At 44.1% G+C, this 15,224-nt stretch overlaps 1 pseudogene; it reads left to right on the top strand.

Moving 5' to 3' along the window:
- Positions 1-10,817: 10,817 nt before the first annotated feature.
- Positions 10,818-11,931, top strand: LOC137324010 (putative nuclease HARBI1; annotated as a pseudogene).
- The last annotated feature ends 3,293 nt before the right edge of the window (positions 11,932-15,224 follow it).

Raw genomic sequence — 15,224 nt, 5'->3', positions numbered from 1 at the left:
ACACCTTCCATCACTTTGCTGATGATTGAGAGTAGACTGATGGGGCAGTAATTGGCTGGATTGGATTTGTCCTGCTTTTTGTGGACAGGACATACCTGGGCAATTTTACACGTTGTTGGGTGGATGCCAGTGTTGTAGCTGTACTGGAACAGCTTGGCTAAAGGCACGGCGCGTTCTGGAGCACAAGTCTTCGGCACTACAGCCGGGATGTTGTCGGGGCCCATAGCCTTTGCTGTATCCAGTGCTTTCAGCCATTTCTTGATATCACGTGTAGTGAATCGAATTGGATGAAGACTGGCTTCTGTGATGTTGGGGATATCGGGAGAGGCCGAGATGGGTCATCCACTCGGCACTTCTGGCTGAAGATGGTTGCAAACGTTTCAGCCTTGTCTTTTGCACTCACGTGCTTGACTCTGCCATCATTGAGGATGGGGATGTTCACAGAGCCTCCTCCTCCCATTAGTTGATTAATTGTCCACCACCATTCCTGATTGGATGTGGCAGGACTGCAGAGCTTTGATCTGATCCATTGGTTGTGGAATTGCTTAGCTCTGTCTATAGCAACTACTTAGCTCTGTCTATAGGATTCAGCTTGTCCTCGGATGATGTGGATGTCGTTATATCAACACTGTTGCCGGGTGATGGGGTTCCTCAGAGGTGTCATGAGCCACATGTACAGGGGGTATCCCTTGTCCCTGAGTAGCCAGCACTTAAGGGTGTTCGGTGCGTGGAAGGGGGCGGGATGTTGGATTCCCAGAGGATGAAGGAATCATGGCTGCTGCCAAGGAATCTGGCGCACACATGAAGGAATCCTTTGCAGTGGTCACAAACGAGCTGAGTGTTGATGGAGTGATACCCCTTCCTGTTGATGAACAGTTGTGGCCAGTGGGAAGCCAGCCACAACAGGAATCCCACTGCCCTTTCCATCTGGCCGAGGTCGTCCATGGGGAAGTTGTATTTGTGCGAAACAAGCTGTCAGTGTCCTGCCTTATGAGAGACCCCGGTGATGTCCCCGGTGGCACCCTGGAACGATCTGGAGGCAAAGAAGTTGAGGGCAGTCGTGACTGTGACAGCGACAGGTAAGGAGATGCTGCTCGGCCCATCCAGGAGTAGCTCGGCATGGAGGAGGCTGCAGATGTCTGCGACTACCTCGCGACTGACTCGAGCCTCCATATGCACTGCTCCTCAGAGAGGTCCAGGAAGCTGAGCCTCGGTCTGTAGACCCTATGGCGAGGGTAGTGCCTCCTGCGACACCGCTCTCTCTGTTGTTGCCCTCTGTGCTCTTTGCAGGTACTCTGTATTGTGGAGATCCACGTGGCGGAGCTGGACGCCGTGCCTGGCGAGGCTGGTGATGTTGCTCGTCCTCGGATGTAGTGGTGAATGCAAACATGGCGCCCCCCCATCCTCATGGTGTGAGTTTGAGGGGGTCCGCAAAGTAGTTAAATATATTTGAACAGCAGAGTTTTGGGTGGAAAGTGAGGATTTTGAGTGAAAACACAAAGGTCTTGCAGCCAAATCTTTGTCTGAGGTGACAGTGTCCTGCTGCAATAAATGAGGTTTCTCCCCATCTTTCAAATAAGCATTTGCATCTCCCACTGGCTGCTGGTTGAAACACGTCTGTTGCAACATGGAGGGTTCCACAACACGGGACACACCCTGAGGATCCTTCAAAATCGCACCCCTGCCAAAATGTGGAGACAATTAAGTACTTCAAGTATTTCAACTAGCTCAACAACTATGCAAAATATCATCCTGGTGGGACTTCCGCATTCGGGAGGCGCATGCGTCAATGGGGAACCTGGAAGTCTACGGGTTGGAACCGGGCTCCGAGCCCGCTCGGGATTTCCGCGATTTTCAGAGCCCTTCCGTCCCCAACGCACTGCTACTTCACCCAAAAATCGAGCCCTTTGTCTGCAAAGGGATATAGACAGGTTAAGTGAGTGGGCAAGAAGGTGGCAGATGGAGTATAAAAGGGGAAATGTGAGGTCATTCACTTTGGTAGGAAGAATAGAAAAACAGAATATTTTTTAAATGGTGAGAAACTATTAAATGTTGGTGTTCAGAGAGACTTGGGTGTCCTCATATAAGAAATACAAAAAGTTAGCATGCAGGTACAGCAAGCAATTAGGAAAGCAAATGGAATGTTGGCCTTTATTGCAAGGGTTGACTACAAGAGCAAGGAAGTCTTACTACAATTGTACAGGGTTTTGGTGAGACCTCATCTGGAGTACAACAGACAGGTTTGGTCTCCTTATCTATGGAAAGATATACTTGCCTTAGAGGCAGTGCAACGAAAGTTCACTAGATTGATTCCTGAGGAGAGGTTGAGTTGAATGGGACTATATTCTCTGGAGTTTACAAGAATGAGAGGTGATGTCATTGAAGCATATAAGATTTTGAGGTGGCTTGAATGGATAGATGCTGAGAGGTTGTTTCCTCTGGCTGGAGAATCTAGAACTAGGGGGCACAGTCGCAGGATAATGGGTCGGCCATTTAAGACTGAGGTGAGGAGGAATTTCTTCACTCAGAGGGTTGTGAACCTTAGGAATTCTCTACCCCAGAGGACTGTGGATGCTGAATCATTGAGTATCTTCGAGGTTGAGATAGATACATTTTTGGACTCTTGGGGAATCAAGGGATATGGTGATTGGAAAGTGGAGTTGAGGTTGAAGATTAGCCATGATCTGGTTGAATGGCGGAGCAGGCTTGAGGGGCAATATGGCTACTCCTGCTCCTTTTTTTTTTGTTCTTATAAATCACTTGCATTTATATAGCGCCTTTCACATCCTCAGGATGTCCCAAAGCGCTTTTCAGCCAATGAAGTACTTTTCTTTTGTAGTGCAGTCATTGTTGTAATGTAGGAAACACGTACCAATACATTAGCAGCAGAATAATACATTCTGCACCACATGGTATAATGCTCCTATCCTGATAAAGCAGCAACTCCTCTGACTTGCTGGGAGCAGCTCCACCTAAGCAGCAGAATAATAAATTGACCATCACATGATATAATGTTTCTGTGCTTATCGAACAGTGTATAATTTTACCACGATCAATGGCAAAAGGAGGATCACTCGTAGCTGCAAATAATTTGAGCTGTTGGTGTCAGTAATCCCAAAAAATGCTAATGATTTTTTTTTCCTTCACACAACCTACTGGAAGATTATCAAGGAGGAGACCAATATCACTTAAATATGAACTTGGTTAAATACCTTTAAAAGGCCAATGGGCACTGCAAGGTGGACAGGTACAGGTACAAAATCAGGGGAATGAGTTCTGCAGTGAGCTGCAACATTGGGTGCAATTGGTCTTCAGCGGTTTGATAGTGAATCAGCCGCTTGTTTGAAGTCAATTGAAAAAGAAAATCAGCGTGATGTAAAATGGTTGCCGATTCGCTATCACCCATTTCTGCTGAAGTCCGATTTCAATCCCAATCTACTTTTCACCTCTAAGACCAGGTTCGCATGCAATCTAAGATGAGAATCTCTTTTTTTCTGTTGGATGTAATGCTTTTTCTTTTTTCCATGAGTCATCACTGCTGATGGTAATACAACTTAAATGCACAACTGTTCTACTGGCCATGCAAGCTGAATGTTCTGGCCTCCTCCAGGACTTGGAACCCACAATGAGTTTGGACATTCTCAGTGCAGTTCTGAATATACATTGGTCCATAGCCAAGACTGCCTAAATTTCAGCACTAATTGGCAATCTCACAAGTATAGGAAGATTAGCATAATTCATTCATACTAATAGGGCCACTGAATTCATATGGCTTCAACAGTGTTGCTTGCACTGAGACCTATCCAACATGGTGGGATAGCTTTGTCTCAGTTCTAGTGTAACATGAAGAGCTGACACAATGGGGGAAAATTTGGATAGCGACAGCCTGCCGGGCACACGGAACGATCCCTGCACCAGAACAGGTAGGCCCGAGGCATGAGAGCAATTGGATCTCGCCCCTCATTTAAATTAGACCGGTGAGCTGTGGACGCCTGCTGCGCCTCCCCAGACAACTCACCGGTGAAGTAAACATCAATTTCATGGTGCTGCCCCGGGGCTTTGCTGCAGGAGTTCCTCAGGGCAGTGTCCTAGGCCCAACCATCTTCAGCTGCTTCATCAATGACCTTCCCCCCATCATAAGGTCAGAAATGGGGATGTTCGCTAATGATTGCACAGTGTTCAGTTACATTCGCAACCCCTCAGATAATGAAGCAGTCCGAGCCCGCATGCAGCAAGACCTGGACAACATCCAGGCTTGGGCTGATAAGTGGCAAGTAACATTCGCGCCAGACAAGTGCCAGGCAATGACCATCTCCAACAAGAGAGAGTCTAACCACCTCCCCTTGACATTCAACGGCATTACCATCGCCAAATTCCCCACCATCAACATCCTGGGGGTCACCATTGACCAGAAATTTAACTGGACCAGCCACATAAATACTGTGGCTACAAGAGCAGGTCAGAGGCTGGGTATCCTGCAGCGAGTGACTCACCTCCTGACTCCCCAAAGCCTTTTCACCATCTACAAGGTACAAGTCAGGAGTGTGATGGAATACTCTCCACTTGCCTGGATGAGTGCAGCTCCAACAACACTCAAGAAGCTCGACACCATCCAGGACAAAGCAGCCCGCTTGATTGGCACCTCATCCACCACCCTAAACATTCACTCCCTTCACCACCGGCGCACAGTGGCTGCAGTGAGTACCATCCACAGGATGCACTGCAGCAACTCGTCAAGGCTTCTTCGACAGCACCTCCCAAACCCGCAACCTAGAAGGACAAGGGCAGCAGGCACATGGGAACAACACCATCTGCACGTTCCCCTCCAAGTTACATACCATCCCGACATGAAGATATATCGCTGTTCCTTCATCGTCACTGGGTCAAAATCCTGGAACTCCCTTCCTAACAGCACTGTGGGAGAACCTTCACCACATGGACTGCAGTGGTTCAAGAAGGCGGTTCACCACCACATTCTCAAGGGCAATTAGGGATGGGCAATAAATGCCTGCCTCGCCAGCGACACCCACATCCCATGAACAAATTTTTAAAAATGCCAGCCGCAGCCCTCAAGTAGGTCGGTTTCAGGCGTGGGCCCTGAACCCGATATACTTAAACCTTCACTAATATGGTGGGCTGCACACATCTCGTGCAGAAGTTTGAATTGGGCCGGACAGTGCTGTGGCAGGGGCTGACACTTAAGAACATAAGAACATAAGAAATCGGAGTAGGAGTCGTGCATACAGCCCCTCGAGCCTGCTCCACCATTCAATCAGATCATGGCTGATCTTCGACCTCAACTCCACTTTCCCGCCCAATCCCCATACCCCTTGATTCCCCTAGTGTGCAAAAATCTATCTCTCACTTGATTGGAGGGATTCAAACTTAGAGTGTAGAGTAAAGCTGATTTTCCAGTGATTCATAAACCTGGACAATAGTCAGTCAAAGAAAGTCACACTTACAGTAGTTTTGTTCGTCAAAAGTGATTATTTAATGATTTAAACAATTCACACAAGCAAGTATCAGGCAAAACAAGCAATGCACACAAACTTGAAAATCAATGGCTTCAGCATCAAGGCAGTTTGAGTGATCACCTCTTCTTGGCACTTGAGGATTGGACATCCTTCATGTTGGCAAAGTTTTCTTTCAAGCTCCTCCGACTGCAGTGCAGTTTTCGTCACAATGTCTTCTTTTTATATTTTTTTGACCAATGGGCGTAGGATTAGGGGAAGTGTCATTTTTGTCCAATCAATCGCCTGTTGCTAGGCTTTGTTCATCACCAGGTCTCTATGATGGACAGTTAACTCAGTTAAAACCAGGTGCAATTATCTCAGGCCATTGAGATGCAAAGGCCCTGTCTTATCTGTGTGCAGACTCTCTCATGGCCTTGGTGTCTCCAATTCTAGCTGCCTCAATGGTTTCTTAATTACTTTGTGTGGTACTCCCAAAATTAATTGGCACTTGGAAAATTATGGGCTAATAAATGAAAGTCAGCATGGATTTGTTAAAGGAAAATCAAGTTTGACTAACTTGATTGAGTTCTTTGATGATGTAACAGAGAGGATTTAGATGGGTAGTGTGGTTGATGTTGCGTATATGGACTTTCAAAAGGCATTTGATAAAGTACTGCATAATAGACGTGTTAGCGAAATTAAAGCCCATGAGATTTAAGGAACAATGGCAGCATGGATACAAAATTGGCCAAGGGACCAAAAGCAGAGTAGTGGTGAACAGTTGTTTTTCAGACTGGAGGAAAGTATACAGTGGTGTTTCCTAGGGTTCGGTATTAGGACCACTGCTCTTTTTGATATATATTAATGACCTTGACTTGGGTAGACAGGCTATAATTTCAAAGTTTGCAGATGACTCAAAACTGGGAAATGTGGTAAACAATGTGGAGGATAGTAACAGACTTCAGGAGGACATAGACAGACTGGTGAAATGGGCAGACACATGGCAGATGAAATTTAACGCAGAGAAGTGTGAAGTGATGTAGTTTGGTAGGAAGAATGAGGAGAGGCAATATAAACTAAATGGTAACATTTTACAGGGAGTGCAGGAACAGAGAGATGTATGTACACAAATCTTTGAACATGGCAGGACATGTTGAGAAGGCTGTTAAAAAGGCATATGTGATCCTGGGCTTTATTAACAGAGGCATAGAGTACAAAATCAAGGAAGTTATGCTAAACCTTTGTAAAACACTGGTTAGGCCTCAGTTGGAGTATTGTATTTAATTCTGGGCACAATACTTTAGGAAGGAAGTCAAGGCCTTAGAGAGGGTGCAGAAGAGATTTACTGGAATGGTACCAGGGATGAGTTATGTGGAGAGATGGATGAAGCTGGGGTTATTCTCCGTAGAGCAGAGAAGGTTAAGAGGCGATTTGATAGAGGTGTTCAAAATCATGAACGGTTTTGATAGAGTAAATAAGGAGAAACTGTTTCTAGTGGCAGAAGTGTTGGTAACCAGAGGACACAGATTTAAGGTAATTGGCAAAAGAGCCAGAGGCAACATGAAGAAACATTTTTTATGATCTGGAATGCACTGCCTGAAAGGGCGGTGGAAGTAGGTTCAATAGTAACTTTCAAAAGGGAATTGGATAAATATTTGAAGGGAAATCATTTGCAGGGCTATGGGGAAAGAGCAGGGGAGTGGGACTAATTGGATAGCTCTTTCAAAGAGCCAGCACAGGCACGATGGGGTGAATGGCCTTAGACCATAAGACCATAAGAGATAGGAGCAGGAGTAGGCCATTTGGCCCCTCGAGCCTGCTCATTTAATGAGATCATGGCTGATCTGATTTTTACCTCAACTCCACTTTCCCGCTCTTTCCCCATATCCTTTGACTCCCTTGCTGATCAAAAATTTGTCGAACTCAGCCTCGAACGTATTCAATGACTCAGCCTCCACAGCTTTTTGGGGTAAAGAATTCCAAAGGTTCACGACCCTCTGGGAGAACAAATTCCTCCTCATTTCCATCTTAAACGGGCGACCCTTTATTCTGAGACTATGCCCCCTAGTTTTAGATTCCCCCATGAGGGGTAACATCCTTTCAGCATCTACCCTATCGAGTCCCCTCAGAATCTTGTATGTTTCAATAAGATCTCCTCTCATTCTTCTAAACTCCAATGAGTATAGACCCAACCTGTTCAATCTTTCCTCATAAGACAACCCTTCCATACCCGGAATCAACCTAGTGAACCTTCTCTGAACTGCCTCCAATGCAAGTATGTCCTTCCTTAAATAAGGGCACCAGAACTGTACGCAGTACTCCAGGTGTGGTCTCACCAGCACCCTGTACAGTTGTAGCATGACTTCCCTGCTTTTATACTCCCAGATAGACACCCAGATCCCTCTGTACCGTAGCATTTTGTAGTATTTCTCCATTTAAATAATATTTTGCTTTTTTATTTTTCCTCCCAAAGTGGATGACTTCACATTTTCCCACATTATATTCCATCTGCCAAATTTTTGCCCATTCGCTTAACCTGTCAATATCCCTTTGCAGATACTTTATGTCTTCATTGCAACTTGCTTTTCCACCTATCTTTGTATCATCAGCAAATGTGGCCAAAAGACACTTTGTTCCTTCATCCAAGTCATTGATATATATTGTAAATAGTTGAGGCCCCAGCACTGAGCCCTGCGGCACCCCACTGGTTACAGATTGTCTTTATGAAAATTACCCTTTTATCCCGACTCTTTGTTTTCTGTTAGCCAATCCTCTATCCATGCCAGTACATTACCCCCAACACCATGAGCTCTTATCTTGTGCAGTAATCTTTTATGTGGCACCTTATCGAATGCCTTTTGGAAATCCAAATGTACTGCATCCATCGGTTCCCCTTTATCCACCCTGCCCGTTACTTCCTCAAAGAACTCTACTAAATTTGTCAGACATGATTTCCCCTTCATAAAACCATGTTGACTCTCCTTGATTGTATTATGAGTCTCCAAATGTCCTGCTACTACTTCCTTAATAATGGATTCTAGCATTTTCCCAATGACAGATGTTAGGCTAACTGGTCTATCGTTACAAGCTTTCTGTCTCACTCCCTTCTTGAATAGGAGTGTTATGTTTACGGTTTTCCAATCCGCTGGGATCTTTCCAGAATCTAGTGAATTCTGGAAGATTACAACCAATGCATCCACTATCTCTGTAGCCACTTCCTTTTAGACCCTCAGATGCAAGCCATCAGGTCCAGGGGACTTGTCAGCCTTTAGACCCATTATTTTACCTCGTACTTTTTCTCTAGTGATAGTGATTGTTTTTAGTTCCTCCCTCCTCTTTGCCCCTTGATTTTCCACTATTATTGGTATATTATTAGTGTCTTCTACTGTGAAGACAGATACAAAATATCTGTTCAATTCCTCCTCTTGGGCTGTACCTACTATGATACTATGATAATCCTTCCCTTTTTTATCAGTTGGTTTTTTACAAGCCAAAGGCCTGTTAGAAACTTCTGGAAGCTTTTCCGATTTCTGCAGTTGCTATGTTTTCAGTTTTCAAATGTAATGTTTAAATGGGGCACAGTTCAAATGTAACACTATTCAAGGGGTTTAACCCCTCAAAAGTTACGGGAACGGTGGGCACATATTTGAGAGACGACAACACATTCAATGACTTTGGAGAGGAGAGTGAAGTTGGACACGGGGCGGTAGTTTGCAAGGGACAGAGGGGTTGAGGGTGAGTTTTTTGAGGAGAGAGGGTGATGATGGCAGTTTCGAAAGGGAGAGGGACAGTACCTGAGGAGAGGGAACAATTTACAATGTTAGCTCGCATGGAAGGCAGGAACGGAAGTTGGGTGATCAGGAGTTTAGTGGGAAAGGAGTCGAGAGAGCAAGAGTTGGGTCTTATGGACAAGGTGAGCTCAGAGTGGCATGAGAGGAGATAGGAGAGAAGCTGAGAAAGACGAGCATTCAGGGCTAGGGCAGGGGGAGGCTTGGGGGAGATTTAGCTTGGCGGGCAAGGAGAAGGGGGGATATGGCTGAGCCAGTTGAACAGATGGTCTCAATCTTAGTGACAAAGAAGAGCATGAGCTCCTTGCATTTTTTGTTCGGAGTGACGGTGGAGGGGGCAGAGGTGAGGGGTTTAAGGAAAAACAGGTGAGATTCATTAATGGTTGAAAAAGTTGAATTTTACAAGTCTTCAAACTAAAGTCCTTTCTACAGCTTTCACAAATAAAAGTCCTGGTCCCTACCCAGCCGTTTTGGAAGCCTGTGGAGTTTTAGATCAGTCAGCACCAATGCCAGCTATAAGCAACCATCTAGAGAATCCTTCAATCACTATTTTCAACTGCAACAACCTAATTTGCAGAAAGTATGTCAGTGTGCCCCACGAGAGACATGAATTCAATCTTTAGCACATATGTAGCACTGCCTGCAGAAACAGTTCACATCTTGCATAGATACGGTGCTTTGTAAGTGAAAAACAATTTTCCGTGTGAAGGCCATTGAAAGCAACATTGTAAATACTAGGAGATTAGCAGGAAAAAGACTGCAGCTAGTTCAATACATACAAGTAAATTTTATTACAGAACACAATGCATCAAATTCTATTCAGTAAAGTGTATTTTATAAATGATTATATTTCTCCAGAAAATCAAGAATGTAGTTTCTTTATGGAAGAAGCTATTTTCACATATATTTTCACATAAAGGCTTAGTAGAACAAGGAATGTTTTACCACAAGTGGCTATTGAGGCAGAGACTATAACAACATTGAAAAGGTATTTGAAAATGAAAGATATAAAAAGACATAGGAATAACTCCAATTGAGCACAATGAGTTGTACGGTCTATTTTTGTCCTGTAATTTCTATGATTCTATGAACTTATGCTTTTATTTTGTGTATTAAGTGGCCACAAAGCATACTTACTGTGAGGAGAAAAGATGCCTCTGGAATGTGCACTTGATGGTTTGAAGAAGCACAGGAAGACTTGGGGAACATTGTATTTGGCTTTCATATATTTTGCTTAGCCTACGATTGCACAGCAACCCTGGTTTACCCTGTAGCCATGGAGGTAAAATTCCTTGCGATCTTTAGCAGTAACGTTATAGTTACACCATGATAGCACCAAAAAGATCAAGGAAATTTGTCTTTCAGCACATTACGCCACTTATGCGGCTGATTTCCATCTTATTTTTCAACCCAGTTTTTTCACAGTTTTGCTCACTGAGACTAACACTTCACCGTCATGGTCCTACAGTCTCATCCCACATCTACACTTTTTAAACCCCCACCCCCAGGCTCCTACATAGTCAGAATGACTTTGGAGCAGGTATGGGGTTCCCCTTGGCTTCTCTATGTCATCAGAATGGAGGAGGAGGAACAACAGCAGCACTTGAAGCTAAGGAGAATAATAAAACATAGCAGAAGATAGCAGCCCAGCAGATATTACCCTAGATTGCGTTTCTACAGGCAGAGTTCGAGGACCTCTCGGAGGAGCTCTGTGATCAAAAGTTGCTATTGTCCAAGGCTATAATTGCACATCTCTGCGTCCTTCTTTATGAAGATCCTCAACCTTGCTCCACTGGTAGAACTGCTCTGTCACAATGAAAATGACCACTGCCTTGAATTTTTTTGGCACCAGATCCTCTCAAGGTGCCACAGGGGATCTGTGTAACTTCAGCCAGGGAGTGGTTATGACAGCCATTCGACAGGTCACAGACGTGCTCTTCAACATGGTTACAGAGTTCATTTACTTTGGCATCAGACCCAGGCAGCAGAGGGAGAAAGCCAGGGAGTTCACTGCTGGATTGTCCAGGGTGCAAGGTGCTGTAGATGGTACACATGTGGCACTGATGGTGCTAAAAGGAGATCCGCTGATATTCATGAACAGGAAGGGGTTCCATTCACAGTTGAATGTTGTGATTGTTTGCGATGCCAACCAAAAGATCCTGCATGTGAGTGTCAAGCATGCCGGCAGCTGCCACGCTGCTTTCATTCTGAACCACTCTACGCTCACTGACCTCTTCGGTGAGGACAGCTATATCCAACGATGACTCCTCGGAGACAAGGTATAGCCTTTACAGTCATGGCTCATGACTCCACTGATGCAACCGAGAATGCAGGCAGAGGACACATACAACCAGGACCACACAGCAACAAGACTTGTGGTGGAAAGCACCATAGGACTGTTGAAGAGCAGATTTTGGTGGCTGAACTGATCCAGTGGAGAACCGCAGTATTCACCTCCAAAGGATCGTGAGGATCATCGTCGAAGATCGCGAGGCGCATACTGTGCTCTGCATAATTCTGTACTGAAGAAAGGCCATCAATTCAGCTTTGATCATGAGGAGCCAGTGCTGCCTGAGGAAAGGGAGCTGCAGGCCTCAGCAATTCGGGAGGATTACCATTCGGAGGGATCATCGCTGGCTGCTGCAAAGACCATCCAAAATCAGATTGAACAGGAGGCATTTAACCACTGATCAGCTACAGCGGTGTACACACCATCACCGCCTTCTGTGTTAGTTGTCAAGAAAATGATCTTGAAACTAGTACTAACCTTAGCACAAGACTACTGAGCAGTCCTGAATGCCACAACTGCCAATATTCATCACCTGAATATAAATGTCCACACCAGCAGAATGCTCCATTTCAAAAATTATTTTAATGTCCATCAACAACAAAGTACAAGATCAGTGCAATATGTACAGTAATCAAAAAAACATGTTTTCCATTTGAAACTAACAAACATAGTACTCTGTAAACCCCCCCTGATTTCCCTTGTTGACTAAGGGTCACTTCCTACCCCCTCATCTGTTACTACTTCTAAGTGCCACCTCAGGGCCAGGCTGGTCAGAGATGAGTGACTCCACATGCTGTATAGATGGGTCATGGGACTGAGTTGGCCCTTGGCTCATGGCAGTGAGCCACTGCTACCTATACTTGGTGCGAGTTAGGATACGGGCAGCAGAGTTTTGGATGGGCTCAAATTTTTGGAGGTGGGAGGTCGACCAGGCGAGCATTAGAATAGTCAAGTGTCGAGGTAACAAAGGCATGGGTTATTATTTATCCTGAAGGCACTACATGGGCTCAGCCCCTAGTGACAGTCCTCACTATTTCCACTGGTCAGTGAATTGGTAACTAGAGGGCATAAATTTAAAATCCTAACCAAATAAATGTAAGGAGGGGTTAAGAGAAATATTTTTACAAGAGGGTTGTTAGGACACCAGAAATTCCAGTGGTGAAAGCATAATCCATAATAGCTTTTGAAAAGAAACTGGATACATGTTTGAAAAAGAAACATTTCAAAGGGTATTGAGAAAGGGCAGGGGAATGGAACTAAGTGGAAAGCATTTTCTAAGAGTTGACACAGGCACGATGGGCCGAACGACCTCATTCTGAGGTGTAAAATTCTTTGATTCCTCCTCAAGAATGGTTTGAAGTGTAGAGCAGATAAAGATGCTAATTATTGACACTGATTCCAGGTTTTACATAGTAGTCTGATCAAACATTTATATATATTAGATTATTTTTTGAATTTTTGCCTTTTAAGCAGCTTATTTTTAAAATGATTAATTTAAAACATCCTTGTACATTTTATACATTCAGTGTTGGTAACTCTACGATACTATGAAACAGTTGCAAATTAAAAGAATAACTCGTAAAGCTTGATACAGGAGCCTCGAAATCCCGCAAAGTCTCTAGAGCGGGTGGATATGCATCGGGCAGAGACCTTTGTCTGGTGCTGTGCCTCACCATCGACCGTGTCCCAATCCTAGGGGCGATGTCATTTGAATACTCAGGACAGGCACCCACACCTATAGCGGCGCAAGAGAGCTGCTCAGCCCACTGAAGAAACGCAAGTCGGAACAACACTGAATCTAATCAAAGTGGAACACCCAAGACCCAAAGCATGTCGAAGAAGATGTAAACAAATATTGAAAAGTCACTGTCTATTTTCTGGTAATTTTTTTTCCCCCAATAGTATTCAATTTCTCTGGGATTGATTATTGTTCCCTTCTTCAGTTTTAGGGTCTTTCCTGGGTCCAGAGCAGGACCTATGCCTGCTCCAAGGAGACAGCAATTCCGCTGATTAACGTTGAGTTGGTGGAATTCCCAGAGGCTGGAAACACCTGAGGCTATGCTCCCAATGTTCTCCCTTGATCAAATGATGTGGGGCGGAGGGGGCTAAGAAATCCCCACCCCAACTTGGAGCACAATTTAGTGAGGAAGGTGCAAAGGACAAACCATTCTTGAGGAGGAATCATAGAATTTTCATAGGCTCCACCCCAAATTGCAACACCCCTCCCCTCCCCGCTCCCATCAGAATTGCATCACAGTTTGGCCATTCCACTGACCAAAATGTTTACTTTAATATCTTTAGGGAAATTCTCATTTGCCGTTGTCTTTACTTCATCTGTAGGAAACTTCCAGCATGTGTATATTATGGAGCCAGTGATGAGATCAGCCATAAAAGTACTCACCATATCGAACTGCCAAGAATTTTGCAATGGGAAGAATTTAGGCAAAAGGGCTGTTTCTTGGATAAGATCGCAGTAGTTTGTAGAATGTCATTTTGGCTCATTGGTAGCACTCTTGCCTGTGAGTCAGAAGGTTGTGGTTGTGGGGAATGGGACTAATTGGATAGCTCTTTCAAAGAGCCGGCACAGGCACAATAGGCCGAATGGCCTCCTTCTGTGCTGTAAGATTCTATGATCCCTACTTTCAGGACTTGAGCATATAGTTTAGGTTGATACTTCAGTGCATTGTTGAGGGAGTGCTAAAATGTCAGACATGTTTTGTACTTTGGATGAGAGCTCTGCCTGTCAGCTCAAGTGGATCTTAAAATTCTCATGGTGTTGTCTGAAGAAGAGCCTTCACAATGTCTTGGGCAACATTGTTTCCTCAACTAATAGTACGAAAAACAGACTAACTAATTGTTTATCTAATTGCTGTTTGTCAGATCTTCTTGTATGCAAAATGGCTGCAGTGAATCATTGTATGTGCAGTGCTTTGTGATGGTTCTAAGAGATGTGATACGATGTTATATAAATAAAAGTCTTTGCATCCTCTGTATATAGTTTCTGTGTTTTAATAACAACTTTTGAAGTGAGTATGGTGCTTATAATACTTTGTAAACATCTGTGAGGTCAAGCAGTGCAAACAAACCTGCTGTGCACATCAAAATACTGCACAATACATGGACATTCATAGTACTCATTGAAGATATGTGAGTGCATACTTAAGAGGTCCATTCTGCATTAAATTGTTATCTATCAGAACTGTATTCTTGAAGTGCTGAATATGTTTTATTGTGGATGGAGTAGATCAGCTAGTCTGTTTTTGAAATACATTCCATTCCTTGCATTACCAAGCAGAATGTGTATTTACTGTCCTCCTCAGTGCGAGATTGGATCACTCAACACCCACATTGCACAGTCTTCACAAATATATAGCAAGTTCTTTGTTCCGTACAGAATTATGGTTATAATAATTTCTTACTCTCCCAAATGATTGTGCCACAATAACGGGATATATATCTGTCACAGCAAATATAATGTAAAATAGTGGGGCACATATCTGTCATAGGAAATGCAAAGTAAAATAACTGGACATATACCTATCACGGTACATACGCTGTAAAATAACTGGACATATACCTATCACGGTACATACGCTGTAAAATAACTGGACATATACCTATCACGGTACATACACTGTAAAATAACTGGACATATACCTATCACGGTACATACACTGTAAAATAACTGGAAAT

This window comes from Heptranchias perlo, chromosome 7, assembly GCF_035084215.1.
Source record: "Heptranchias perlo isolate sHepPer1 chromosome 7, sHepPer1.hap1, whole genome shotgun sequence".
Classification (NCBI taxonomy): domain Eukaryota; kingdom Metazoa; phylum Chordata; class Chondrichthyes; order Hexanchiformes; family Hexanchidae; genus Heptranchias; species Heptranchias perlo.
The sequence above is the reverse complement of the archived record's forward strand: the minus strand, read 5'-3'. Positions and strand labels throughout refer to the sequence as shown.